Below are 10,277 nucleotides of genomic sequence, written 5' to 3'. Positions count from 1 at the left end.
GATGATTGGCAAATTTTATGGGACAGAAATAGAAAAATAACTTTGGCGGCATCATATAAAGAAAACTTACACAAAATGTTTTATCAATGGCATATCCCATCATCAAAATTGGCAAGAATGTACCCAAAACTATCCCCTAAATGCTGGAAATTCAATAAAGAAATTGGAATATACTACCACGTATGGTGGAAATGTGAAAAAGTCTAGACATACTGGCTGAAAATTAGAAATTGGTTAGAAGAGATGTGTAAAATTAAAATAGAATTTAGACCTGAAATTTTTCTATTGGGAATCAATGTGGGAAAATATAATAAAGAGATAATATATTTAATAGTCCATGACACCACCGCTGCGAGATTAGCCCTTGCCCAAAGATGGAAAGGTAATGATATGCCAGATGAGATGGAAATAATTAGAAAAATTTGGACGTGCGCTGAAATGGATAAGTAACTCAAGAGTTAAAAGATAGGACTGAATCTGATTATTACAAAATCTGGGAGAAGTTTTACCAATGGTTTAAAAAAGAAAGGAGTAAATGTATTAATGATGATTAATATTTATGTATATATGTAAATTTGCACTTTTTGTTATATGTATTATTTGAGGATGTAAGACAAGTAGGTGTGTTGGGATGTATGCACCACGTTCATTGTTTTTAAATGTTTTTCTTTCTGTTGTTTCATTAATAAAATTTATTTTTTAAAAAAGAATTCTATTCTATTCCATTGTACCTGTGCATTTGGTTTTTCCTGTCTAAGTGCAGGATCTTACTTTTCTCACCACTGAATTGCATTTTATTGGATATAGCTCAGTATTCAGGTCTCTTAAGTTCTTCTAATCAAGTCTATCTTCCAAAGTGAGGAATTCTTCTTCTATATCTTCTTCTAGATCACTTATGAAGATGTTGAAGAGAACTGGATCCACGACAGAACCTTGAGTACTTCACTGTATATTTCCTTCCATGTAAATATAGTTCCATTGAGGAATACATGCTGGGAGCATTTGGTCAGTGAATTGTGAATTCATCTGCTGGTGATGGTGTCTATCCCACATTGTTCTATCTTATCAAGAAATAGGCTGTGGTCTACTTTGTCAAATGCCTTACTAAAGTCCAAGTATACTATGCGGACAGATGATTCTAGCAAAGCAAGTGACTCTGGAGAGAGTAGAGGACAAAAATAACAAAAGAAGGATTTATTGTTTTCCTGTCAATTTGGATCAAATATTTGATCTTATTATTTCAATTCATAACTTTGATTTGATTTGCATTGTCCTATTATCTTCTACTTTCATGTTTGCAGGGAAATTTTTAGAAATATGTATAGAGTTGTTTAAGGAGTGGGCAACCTTAAAAGTGGAATGAATGAAAGAAAGAATGAATGAATGAGAATGCTTTCAACGTGTGGTTGTTAACATAGGACCAATTCTGATTAATATTTTTTTCTGGAATACTGACTACCATTTAGACATTTCATAGAGAGTTCTTGTCAATGAAGTATATTTTGGTTCTTTTTCTGGGAATAGAAACAGAAAAAGTTTATGAGGAAAAGTTTAATACTCCATTCAGAAGTGAAGATTGCCACAGGATTCAGGATGCCCAGGATTCACTTTAATACAGCTGTGTTAGTTGTACTATGAATTTAGCTTTCAAATATGCTTTGCATATCTTCCACATATACTGTGTGACCTCATGCTGTTTCTGTAATATATACATGGAATGTAATGTATAGGGTTTCCTTATATCTGAATCAGAATCACATTATAGGATTTTTTTGTGGAAAAATGGCACTGAAATTACATCAATGCCTCCTGTCAGCCTCCAAGAAGTTTTCCTGACATCTTTTGCTGCTTGACTCTTGTCGGCTGCCATGGAAATGGGGGGAGGGGTAATTTGGTGTTTGAGGGGAAGGAAGGATGCTGGAATGCAAGATGTGTGAACTAAAATGGAGGGGACACTTTCCTTCTTACTGCGCAACTGCATACACTTATCTCTTCTAAGCCAAGGTCAACTGTCTTGGCATACCAGATGTGTGAGAAACCACTTGAAGATGTACCCCACATGGCATTATACACACCTCAGATTGGATGACCAGTTTGAACTCCTGGGAGAGGGAACTTGGGATAACTTTCAATATGTAATTTCTGCACCTATTTGCCTCAGATCTTGCTTTCCTTTTGTTGCTATCACTTCAAATCAAGTAAAAGTACTTTTCTCTATTTTAATGGAGTCTAAGGTTTCCTTTCTTGGATTGTAAATGAAGGCACAGCTGACATCTCCTTTCCCTGCTTGATTCTTGGTATAATATATTCTAAGCATCAAGACTGTTATGCCATGTAGCTATGATGTTCTTTTGTGGACAGGTAGGCTTTGGTGCCCATGCTTTAAATCCAAGTGCTATCTTGCATATTTTCTTCTATTTGTATGCATTCAATTAAAAAAAATTTATCTCTCTTTTTCTGATATATAGAACTGCCTCTCTGTGTGCATGTTTGTGTATGTATTTGTGTGTTTTGCAAAAGAGAGGAAGAAGAGGAAGGAGTCTTGCATCTCCTCTCTACTGTATTAATTTTCCTTCCCAAAGGTGTTCTATCTATCTGATTGTGATGTTTTCATAGGACTCAGCATTTCTTTTCCATCCCAACTGTAGCTTGGAGAGAGCTAGTTAATGGTCCATTAAAGATATTCAGAAAGTACCTTGGTGGTTATCTAGGAAAAAAGAAAACATCAACAATGGGAAACTTTTAAACAAAAGCTTTTAGCAAGCATAGCAATAGAGACAGAAAATTATCTTATTGCATTCTTGCTTCTATGGAAATGCTTCATGCTTTCCATGAATGGAAAATGGGCCAGAATGAAATGCTAAAATGCTAAAATTTCATAGATTCCCTATGTAACTTTTGAGCAATTGCTATGATTTTTTAAAGTAATTCGGTTTACAGTATAAGCATAAATGCTCAATATGACTATTTTTCTATCTTTGACTTATACTGGCTGGAGGTGGATGTGTAACACAGTGCAAACCTAACAAAGAGGGGAATATGCTTGCTCTCCATGTATAGTTACAAAAGCAAGCTTGAGAATGAGGAGGGGAGGTGAGAAAGAGATTTCTCTTTTCCTGAAGCCCTGATGACCCCAATATCCTGTCTACCAATTATGAATATGAGGATCTTTGGCCATTGGGCTAAATTGTGTGCTCGTAAATAAAGTCAGTGTTACAGATGTCATATACTGTACCTCCAGTGTTTTTCATCCAGTGGAAGCTGAATTATTTCATATATTTAATTCATTAATTTAATTTAATTCATTAAATTAAATTAAATAATTAAAAATGTATTCAGGAAATTATAAGTCAATCAATTTGACATCAGTACCAGGGAAAATCCCAGAAAAGATAATCAAGCAGAGGATTAGTGAGCAGCTAGAAATGAATAAGGTGATTACTAGAAGCCAACATGTTAAAAATATATCAAACCTTATATTTTTCTTTGATATAGTAACTAAATTAGCAGACCATCAAAATTCTGTCGACATAGTATACCTGGACTTCAGAAAGGCATTGGACAAAGTAGACCTGATGTGAGATAGACTCAATATGATTGGATTATGATAAAGGGACCAAAATGAATCCTCACTTTTTAAAGTAATGTTTTCCTGCTTAGTAGTCTAAATATGATCAAAAGTCTATACTGTTATTTATGGTGGGTTGAATTGTTATGCCTTGGCATGCAATTCCATATATCCAGGACTAGCATCTTAGCTGTACTAGGTTTAAGGAAAGAGACTGTTGGGCAATTCAGTTCTTCTGTATATGAACAAAATCATAATTTTACTTGACCAGTTTAGACTAGCACATAATCAAGTCTAGAAGTCTAAAGAATTACATATAATTCCTATAGTTTATGCATTAGTTTCCCTAACTCTAAGATAATCTTGCATCAGGTAGTACAACTGAGTAAACCTTACAGCACAAAACTTCCCATTATTGGTATAGATAATATTTATCAGATTATCTTTCTTATCCATGATCAAATCATAGTTTATATTATGAAGGGACCTGGCATTGATTAACAGCCACAGCAGGCCTGGGATATAGTGGGAAAGAACCAATTGCCATCTGGTTGAAAAAGAAACCAGATGTTAGAATGGGCACTACTTGCCTAATTCCAACTTTTCTTAATTGGTTTGAAAACTCCCAGGTGATATCTCCTCCTATTTTCTCCACTTGCTTAACTTCTTATCCAGAGAAACAAGGGAGTAATAATATGATACCAAAAAAGGATACATTTTTGACATTGAGGCTTTTACAGCCTAATGAAATAGAGATTTCTCACAATTCTAAATAAATTAGCTATGGAGTAAAGCCATCAACATTTGCAATTGTGAGATGTGATTTTGATACCAACATCTGAGCTGTTTTCTTCTCAATAGTTCCTTTTTTATTCCCTTTCCCAACGAAGAACTCACCTTAGTGCTACTGTGGCAAAAAATGTTCTCATTTTCTTCTTTTCAGCATGTGCAATAGGACCATGCTATTATTCCTCTAACTGTGGATATTGTATTTAGTGGAGCCCTGGAACTCAAAGGAGAAGAGGCGTAGAAAGAAAAAAAGAAGAAGAAAAAAAGAAAACATTATGTTTTTGCAGATCAGGTAATTTTTCAGCAGCTCACACATAGGAAATCCTAAGATTCAGTTCCTGTTGCATTCCCAATGGAATCAAAATGAATATATGACTAATTGTACTGGTTCTGAGGGTAGAGTATAGTGCAATTCAACAATGTTGTCCTTAGCCTACTTAGTGTACTTCTCTCTCACTCTCTTGCACACATATCATAGCTAACCTTATAAGAATGTAATGCCACATATTTTTAAACACTTTCTTATTTTCTTAGTAAACTCTGATGTGAGAACTTTATGTCCAGTTCCTAAATCTCAGCAGTTTCAGATAAGATAAAGCAGAGACATGATAACTTCCCAAATGACCTTTGGAAGAATTTGAAGGGATATGGGCTTATTTTTAAAAAAATCTAAACTGAATTGGGAAGTTGACCATTATTGCAAACATGGTTCTAGTTAACAGCACTGCCTCTATGTAATTGTTGCTTGGTGAATTTGCAGGCTGGATAAAATTTCCATCCATCTGTTAGTAGAGAAGAGATGATCTGCTTTCTACCAATAATTCTGGCCACTCCTTTATCATATAAGGATGCATAATTGAGAAAGTGATTTTAAATTAAAAAATGACTTCAGAAATGTGGTTTTTTTAAAAAACTGAACATCATATGTCCTTTAGCTGAAGGATAGATGGGAGTATGGTCTCAGTTTTGAAAAATTGGTAAAACTTTGATGCCAGAAATTAAGAATCTTTTTAATAACGTTCATTTAGAAATGCAGGGTGCTGTATCAGATCAATGACTTGCATTTGGTCATAAACTCAGGATTCTGAAGCAAGTTGGATTAAACTAAGTAAGGTCTCCTAAGAGTTAAGATTGATTCCTGGTGATTACACAGACATATTCATGTTGTTTTCTTGGCACAAAATGGAAATGAATTTCCATTACCTTCTTCCTTGTTTTCCTAACTTCTCAATCTAATTTACAGCTCTGGTATTCCCCGGAGATATCAATCTGAGTATTAATTAAGCTTGTCTTTAGGTTAGCTGAAATGATTCTACTGATCTATTTGAAATTCTCTCTATGTTTTTCTTGTGTCCCTCCTCTCTTTTTTCAGATAAATTCCTTTCAAAACCTTTTTCAAAAATTCTTTTTAGTGTAAAACTGCATAATTCCTTACATTTTTGAGGTTTTCATGATGATTGGCTAAGTATTACTGGGCTTTGGATTAAGAATCCAATGCATTTGTCCATCCATCTGTCCATCCATCCATATCTTTCTCCCTCCTTTCCAAAGCAGATTGAGGTACCTTGACTGAACAGGAATCCTAAAAAAATCAGATGGATTCATAGCAAATCTGCTATGATTTTTTTTCACCAGGAAACCCACAGAAGGGATCTGTCACAAGAGAAAGGAATAAATAAACATCCACATGCCCATAACAAGCAAGCAAGATAGGCTGAAGCTCCATTTAATAATAGAGGACAGTGTTTATAGCCTTATCAAATTCCAAGTAATGGTTTTCTTTAAAATGCTCTATAATATTCCTGCGAGATTAAGGGTAATTTTGCCTAGTTGGTTTGAGATGTGACTGATAAGAATTTGTCAGTGATCTTGCCAACACAATGCAAGAAAAGTCTGGCAGAAGTAATGGTGAGTATTCCAGTTTCCACTGTTATGGCTATATACAAGTTCAACCCAAAGCATGAATCCAGAGTAGATGGGGCAATATGATTATTATTTTTTAATCCACTGAGTCAGGATTCATAGATTCACTGAATGTTTCTGAGGGGTCATTTGGACCATTAAGTCTAAATTCCTGCTCAGTTGAGGAATCCAAAGTATGGCACTCCAAACAGATGTGGAGTATCCAAAACAGTAACTGTGACAGGGAATCCTAGTGGGCAATCACTTAAATATGAGCCAGCAGTGTACGGCAGCTAATAGAACCCTTGGTTGTATAAACAGAGGCATAGAATCAAAATCACATGAAGTATTAGTACCACTTTATAAATCTTTAGTGAGATCACACCTGGAATACTGCATCCAGTTTTGGTCACCACATTATAAAAAAGATGTTAAAATGTTGGAAAAAGTGCAAAGAAGAGCAATTATGATGATTAAAAGCCTGGAGACTAAAATATATGAAGAATGGTTGCAGGATTTGGGTTTGGCTAGTGTGGAGAAAAGGACTAGAGGCAATATGATAGCAATATTCCAGTATTTGAGAGGCTGGCATAAAAAGGAGGAGATTAATTTATTTTCCAAAGCACCAGAAGGCAGGACAAGAAACAATGGATGGAAACTACCAAGGAAAAAAGCAACTTGGAATTGAGGAAAACTTCCTAACAGTGAGGATAATTAAATGTGAACTCAGGAGACACTGGTCACATATTTATGTGGGGAATTAAGAAATAAACTAATGATACTCTTGAGAACCAAGAACCAACTGGGAAGAATGTGAAAAGTGACATTCAGGTACTCGCAGCAGTTCAGATAGAGAACAAGTAGAGCTAGAAGTATTGCATCACACATCCTGGTACCACAGAGATCATTCATTTTATTTATTTATTTTTATTTATTTATTTTGTCAAGTAATTATAAGATAAAATGTATAAATATAAACATAGTTATGAATACATGAAATGGATACATATAAGAAAAATGAAAAGAAACAATAGGACAGGGACGGTAGGTACGTTGGTGCGCTTATGCACACCCCCTACAGACCTCTTAGGAAAGGGGTGAGGTCAATAGTAGACGGTCCAAGGTTAAAGTTTTTGGGGTTTGGGGAAGAAACCATAGAGTCAGGCAGAATATTCCAGACATTGACCACTCTGTTGCTTAAGTCGTATTTCCTGCAATCAAGTTTGGTGCGGTTTACCTTGAGTTTGTATCTATTGTTCGCTCTTGTATTGTTATGGTTGAAGCTGAAGTATTAATTGACAGGTAGGACATTGCAATATATAATTTTATGTACTATACTTAGATCGGACCGAAGGCGGCATAGTTCTAGGTTGTCTAGATCTAGAATTTCAAGTCTGGTGGCATAAGGTATTCTGCAATGAGTAGAGGAGTGGAGAACTCTTCTTGTGAAATATTTCTGGACTTTCTCAACTGTGTTAATATCAGATATGTAATGCGGGTTCCAGACTGATGAGCTGCATTCGAGTATTGGTCTAGCAAATGTTTTGTATGCTCTAGTTAGTAGTGTGATATTACCAGAGAATAAGCTACGTAGGATTAGGTTAACAACTCTTAATGCCTTTTTGGCTTTGTAGTTACAGTGGGCTCTAGCACTTAGATCATTAGAGATGAGTATTCCAAGGTCCTTCACAAGTGTAATCAATCAGTGCTATACCCAGGCCAAACACTGACTGAACAGAATCCAGATAATCTACTTCCTTGAACGTCCTCTGAAATTGTAGCTCCATTAGTTTCAGCTATCTACCCTCAAAAAGAAAGACAGGAGTAATTCTGTGAGAAATTTCCCTATAAAACCAAGCAAAATGAAATTTTGAATGGATAAAAATACTTATTAGGGAAAGGCAAACAGAAGGAAGGTAAAGATCATATGCACACAAACCTCTATACCAGTTGCTTAATTACCACTTTGGACAAGACTTTGGATTTTAGCAGAGAATGACTCAGGTGTCTGTCATTTGGATGTTCTCAGACAGGCCTTCTTTCTTGCTTCCAAGCATTTAACTTATCCTAAACACTTATTCTCAGTTTTATAGGTTGAGATAGCCAGCTTCTTTAGTGAATCTGGCATTTTGCTCATCCCAGAACTGTTCTTCTTATATGATGTCCTTGGCCTACCTTTGCTAATGCACCTTGAGGAAAAGGCACAGTCTGATTTTTACTAGTTGTATCTTAGTTTATGCATAAATGGGATTACGAGACAGACTTTGGGTGAAAAACTGAATTCAGGTCTTTCAGCATGGGGTCAGTTTACTGGACTTAGGGGGGCACTGTTGTACCATTCCATAACTTGAGATTTGTCACAAATATATAAATGCAAATCACTGTATTTTGAAAAGCAATGCAAGGTATTTTACCCTAGTGAAAATACCACAACCAGTTCAGCAACCTCTTACTTCAATTTCTTTGCTTTAGTATGTGTAAGGCTGCAATCAAGAGCAAAAGTAAACAAAATCTGTAGAAAACATCCACCAATAATCTTGTCAGGCATAGGAAGTCTACAGTAATATTTTTCTGATAATCATAATGCAAACCTCAATTTAATGGACTATTGGGGGGAAGGGATGTCTGCGAAATCAGAATGCATATGACTTACATCTTTTGCTTACATTTATATCATTTGTGTACTTATGTATAGCAGTGTATTTGAGAAGTATTTATTTTCATTACTACAGCAATATTCACAGTTGTTGTTACACAGTTGTACCTTGACATACAATTATAGAACCACTGAATCATAGAGTTGGGAGATGCCTTTTCGGTAATCCAATCTAACCACCCAGTTAGTTGAGAAATTTGTTTTGTACCTAGTTGTTTAAGACATTGGTACTGTATATCCATCTAAGTGTTAATATCATTATCATCAACTTATGGATAAGGGCCACCATTTTTCTATGCCTGAAAAAAACAACTGATTAGGCTGTCATTGTCTGTATATGCTGATTCACTGCATAATGGTGGATTGTATTCCTGATTGTAACATGATATCAGCTGAATCAATGTGCATCCTCAATCTTGACAGATCGCAAAAGTCCAAGGAGGTTCAGACCTGGATAGACCATCAAACCTACAGATTGTTAGGCCACCATAGAGTTAAATAAACATTCTGGATGAAGACAATGGCCATGCTGTCACCAGGAGTTGAGTTCAGTTTGTGAGAATCTTTACTTGGATTATGATTTACTTTTCAGGGCTCCCATTCTCCCTCAGCCACAGTGCTCCCCTCCCCACTACACTTCAAGTGCAATGAGGACGTTTACTAAAAACAGAGTTAATTAAAAATTAAATAATTTGTCAGTGTATAAGGATTCATTAACTGGAATAGGCATGGCAACAAGTCAGCCAATAGGGATTGTTTGGTGACTGAGACAGCTTGGAGCTGGGTATGGCTTAGCTTAACTGTTCTGTGTATATAAGAGTTTGTTTGTCTCTTTGCTTGAGAGTTCTTGTACTTGCTACTTCTTCTTTCTATCACTTTGCAAGAGCTACATGGGGATTGTATACATGCATCATGTTTTATGTTATTGTATATAAAGAAGTTTCTTCTATATAATGAATCCTGCTGAATTATTTGTTTGTGTGCTGGCTGAATTGCTACAAACTCTGATATAATTGTATTTGCACTGGCTTTTTAAACAGATTATAAATTCAGAAATAAATAGTTGTTTCTGTGGAAAATTCAATCTGAATTAGTCTTTTTTAGTCTTCATTTCTGATGCATAAAATTGGCCCTGTAAAATATTGCCCCTGTAAATAACCATTTAAGTGTTTTTTATTCTTTATTTAATGTCTTCTTATCTTTCTTTCAAATATATGAATTTTCTTGCTTAATATTCCTAGACAATGTCCCATGTACTTTGGAAATATGGTTGGTTTATTCCTACAGAAATTCCTCATCTCATAATTCTGGACTGAAGAAAATTCAGATTTTAGCTCCCAGAATTCTCTAGCTAGCATTCTA

The 10,277-nt window shown here is 35.3% G+C and overlaps 1 long non-coding RNA gene across 1 annotated transcript; it reads left to right on the top strand.

Annotated features, from left to right (window-relative positions):
• The first annotated feature begins 868 nt into the window (after positions 1-868).
• LOC148130812 (uncharacterized) lies at positions 869-9,937 on the top strand. The gene is made up of 3 exons (XR_015749628.1): positions 869-963; positions 4,512-4,649; positions 9,339-9,937. It is a non-coding gene; the product is annotated as an uncharacterized LOC148130812 (long non-coding RNA).
• Positions 9,938-10,277: the final 340 nt, after the last annotated feature.

This window comes from Notechis scutatus, chromosome 4 (genome assembly GCF_049901735.1).
Source record: "Notechis scutatus isolate UNSWTSFEM ecotype Mainland chromosome 4, rNotScu1.2, whole genome shotgun sequence".
In the NCBI taxonomy this organism is placed as follows: Eukaryota; Metazoa; Chordata; class Lepidosauria; order Squamata; family Elapidae; genus Notechis; species Notechis scutatus.
Note: the sequence above shows the minus strand (reverse complement) of the source record. Positions and strands in the feature narration are given on the sequence as shown.